Genomic DNA, 5,000 nt, shown 5'->3' on the forward strand with positions numbered 1-5,000 from the left:
TGCATTCAGACACTGCATTCTTAAAAGATATTTCTGACAACTGATGTTCATTTTTTATAGATTGGAGAAAAGGTGATTGTTATAGAAAGTTGTAGTCAGTCACTCAAGATGCAGTTTGATCTTCATATGATAATTACGAGGCACAAGTAGGCTTACTTATAAGGGAAACATGATTATTTATGAAATATTTTATTTTTTTTTTCATGATAACGATCTTATATTTATAGTAGTAAAATGGGTAACGAAACTGCTCTAACAACTATAAAAACAATCTTTATTTCAATGACACTCAAGTATAAAAATGACATTCACCAAATAATATCCATCGCTGCTCTGTTGCGTTGAATCGTGTTGGAGGAGGGAAACATGTTTTCTTCAGGATACTTCAGGAGGTCCATAGAAAGATATATTTGTTAATTTTGTAGTAAAGTAGTTGAGAAGAACTCAGCACATCATTCTTCTTTAAAACACTGGATTCATATTTGATTTAAAACGTCAACTGGCTATACGATTTTTGTTTCACTAACCTGGAAATATGAGTTCCATGCCTGCAACCTCTTAACTTCAAAGATTCCTCGTGGGATTATATTGGTTTTTATATTCACCAGAAGTTATTTCCTTTATCCGAATATTTGATCATTTGTATAAATATATACAATTTCATTTTCATAATAATTGTTAAGTATGAAAATTCTAAGACGATCGATGTTATTGCCGAAAATAACTCTGAATGGCAACTCAAGCGATGGCACCAATGAAGTTCATGACGGACACGTGACGTAACAGTACATGATTGGTGGGATTAACTTATCCCTTCTGCGCAAGTGCAGGATTAAGAAATAGGCTTAATATTAAAGCTTGGTCTAGAGCTGCATTAAAAGTTGATCCTAGACGCTGCCAACGCGCATGCGCACTAGAAACCTGGATTAAACTTTAATACTGGATTAACTTTTATGGCACGGACAGAAGAAGCCCTAGGATCGTGTCCCGATCTGTCTAATTGTTGAAAACTTTTTAAAACTGAGTCGCATCATTTCGAAAAGGAAAGAATAATAGCAAATAGAGTAAGAAAGGAAGGAAGAAGGAGGAGGAAGGAGAGGAGATAATACCCGTAAGAGGAAGGTATAAAAGGAAACAGAGTAGGAAAAGAGGAAAGAAGGAGAAGGAAGAGAGAGAAGAAAGAAAACAGGAAGGAAGATATAAGGAAACAAAGTAGGAAAGGAAGGACGGAGAAAGAGAGAGATGACAGATTACAGGGAAGAGGGGAGCAAGAATAGGAAACAGAGTAAGAAAGGAGGGAATGAAGAGAGGAGTAGAAAGAGGGAGAAGAAAGTAAACCGGGATGAGGAAGATGGAATGGGAAGGAGAGTAGAAAAGGAAGAAAAGGTAACAGAAGAGACGGAGAAAAGAGGAGATGGGAGGGAGGAAGAAAGACAAATTAGAAGAAAAAGAAAAAGAAGAAGCAAAGAAGTGAAAGAAGAAGAAGTAAAAAGAAAAGAGGAAGAAATAAAAGAAGTAAAGAAGTGAAAAAAGAAGAAGAAAAAGACGAATAAAAGGAAGAAGAAAAAGATGAATAAGAGGAAGAAAGCTTTCCCGAATTCGCTCTGCAGAATGGAATCGAAGGCTTCGTATAACAAAGAAGCATCAAGTAAGAGACCTTGTGTTGTTGTTGGTAAGCATACCGTAATACTTTCCGAGTGATAATGCACGCACTCTTAGCATTCACTTTCTGAATGCTGATTACGTACGAGAGAAAGACGTAAATATCATTCAAAGTGTTTATGAAGTTGTAATCTAGCTCAGTAATGGTTGGTGGTTGAGAGTCAATGTTCTCAGATTTGTAGCGAAATCTTGAATGAATTAAAAAATCTATCTTAACTGGTGTAAATAAAACATCGTGAGATTTATGTACTTGATCTTCTGACTGATTAAATGGAAGACTAACGAACGACAATAGACAGCTCCTTGTTTATTGGGAGTTCAGCAAACCAGTCACGGTGATGCTTCTGGCGTGCCCCTCACGTTCACGAGAAAGAATATGAGGTATTCTGATATCTGACTTCAACACTGAATTATCATTTGTCATTGGGCCTGAGTTCTATTCCAAAGCAGTTATTACGGACTTGCAGTAGAGGGAGAGGGAAAGGGGGAGGTGTTCGTGCAAGGGAAGGTTGTGGCACCGGGGGGGAAATTGAGCAGGAATTCTGATGAAAATGCAATTCCTTTCTTGGTTCTTGAGTTAAGGGTCAGGTTCTGGGGGGGGGGAGGGGTCCGGAGAAGAGGGGGGGTGAGGGGGAAAGGGTATAATATTGTAGTTTTATATATGTGTATTTATTGGTGTGTTTTACTTGTATTAAATTAGTTTTGTTTCTTTTTATTGTTTTTTTTATATCTGTTATATTGCCATTACTGATACTAACCATCGTTATCATCACCTGCATCAGTCATCCTCATCTCATCACCATTATCATCACCCTCACCGTTATTGATATTCATATAGTATGCTATTTTGATTCGTATGGCTTTGGTTTTTACACCCCCATTAGCGTCACCAACACCTCCATTCAAAGAGTCCACCCCCTACCCACAGAGGAACCGCGCAAAGGAGTGCGCTCCCTGCCCAGCGGACCTCGAGTGTCGCGGATGGAACGTGTGCGACGGCGCGCGATGCTGGGGCCCGCGCGACTGCCAGCAAAGTAAGTTTGGCGAATGCGTAAACTTGGATTTAATTTGGGTTTAATAGATGTTAGAGATGGGATTATGTTGTGTTAGACTGAGATCGGATTTCGTATTCAGTTCAAAAGGGTTCAGAATTGTAACTTGAAACACACTAGCTATAATCTTTCGGCGTTTGTCCAAAGTGTACGAGGTTCGGCACAATGAAGATTCACACATTTGGACATGCATATACACCCAATGAATTTTCATTGTACAGACATGTTCTTGTTACTAAACACTTTTGAAGACACTGACAATCCACCGTGTGATTTTCTCCTCTTTATTCCCTTTTTATTGTTTTTGTCCTGTTTTAGAATATTCTTTGCAGACACAACAGAATATCTTCCTTTAATAAATAAATGCATATCGTTCTATTTATCTGACAGGCATACATCTATCTGTCTGTCTGTCCGGTAGATAGTGCTGTCTAGACTGACAAACATACATTTATTTGTGTATATGCCTGTCCGTATAATGAAAGTTCAGTGGGTCGGGCCTCGCACAATTTTAACAAACCGGCCGTTTGTCTCTAAGGCGGGGTTTAACTACTATCATAAAACTATTACGTGCGGCTTTAAAACACGTAACATCAAATTATAGTATCTCGGGTTCCACACTTTCTGTTTGTTCTGTTCTACATTTCTATTTTCTCTTTTTTTCACCTAAACCTTTTTTAAATTAAATTCAATCATTTTGGAATACTGCTTTTATTAGCACCGTTTCTGTCTATGATGTGGACAGAACTATAAAGTTTGGTTGATAAAAAGCTGTTTATTATTAGATAGATACTCAAATATGGCATAGACCGAGATATAACCATTGGTATTAATAAACTCGATAGAGAAATTAATCAGTCAAAAAATGGAAAAAAATAGAAAAAAAGGAAAAAGGAAAAAAGAAAAGAAAAAAAACTTTCATTGCAAATTACGGTTTCGAGGCAGAAATTATAAACGTCTGTCAGATCGAGCAACATGAGCCGAGCGGTTCGTGCTTCGCTCCTCGACGCTCGAATTCAGGTTTCACGAAGCTTCAAACTCGCGCGGGGGGGGGGGGGGTTAGGGACGTAAATGCACGTTCCGATTCGCATACACATACATCATCACGGGATGTATAGGTGCTTGTGTATCGGTTTAAGCGTTTCTTTATGCATATACGTGTACATAGATGAATAGATGTATAGATAGACAGTTAGATAAGTATATATTGAAGATATCTATAGATAGATAGGTAGAAATTCAGATAGATATATAGATAATAAATTTATAGACACAAAAGAAGAACAGTACATAAATACATTACACCCCCCCCCCACCCTCAACCCTCTCCCACCCTCAACTCCGCCAGTTCGCAAATCCCCCCACCCCCTCCCCATGCCCCCAGGCGCTCCCCCTCCCGGAGTTGCTAGAATTCATCGTCCAGGAACCTCTCTCGACGGATCCTCGGAGGGCAGGAGGTCAAGACTGCTCCGGAGTGAGGATTCCTTCCCACAGCCTCAAGGATGTTTATGAGGACGGGTGTGGACTCTGTGTGCGATTTCGTTTTGTCGTTGGTCGTTGGATGTGTGTGTATGTCGTGTCTTTGTTTTTCTTGTTTACTTTTCGTTTTATTTCTTTTTGTATCTTTTTCTCCATTCTTTTTGCTTTTATACCTTTTTTTTTTTTAATTATGTGTCTTCTTTTTCTTCTCCTGTGCTTTCGGATTCGGATTCTTCTTATTCTCATCCGCCTTTTCAAAATCTATTCTCCTTCGTCTACATTTTCTTCTCTCTCTCTCTCATTTTTCTTCTTCTCCCCCTTCTCTTCATTCATCTTTCTCTTCTTCCTCTCTCTCTCCTGTTATCATTAATCTTTTTCTCCTTAAAATATTGCTCGAATAAGCAGCTCAAGGCTATATGTCATCAACGTGGCAGCTCTTCAGGTTGCTTCCTTCCGATCAAGAAATCTTGCTTAAGATTGCTCGCCAAAATGCGACGGGTGTTGGGCGTTTTCTTTGCATATATTCTCCGCATTTCTTTTTATTTCCCTGTTATTTTTTTCCTTGTTTTAAGGATGACTTGAATGGAAAAACTGAAGATAACGGAGGTGACAGAATGGGGAAAATGAGATGCAGAATGGGGAAAAATAGAGAATAGAGAATGAAAAGAAAAGGAGATTTGATTGTGTAAAAGAAATTAGGCTAGGAGGAGGGTAATCAAGATGGAATATCGTGGGAAAGCAAATAATATATATATATATATATGTATATATATATATATATATATATATATATATATATATATATAT

The sequence above is a fragment of the Penaeus vannamei genome, chromosome 16 (assembly GCF_042767895.1).
Source record: "Penaeus vannamei isolate JL-2024 chromosome 16, ASM4276789v1, whole genome shotgun sequence".
Taxonomy (NCBI): domain Eukaryota; kingdom Metazoa; phylum Arthropoda; class Malacostraca; order Decapoda; family Penaeidae; genus Penaeus; species Penaeus vannamei.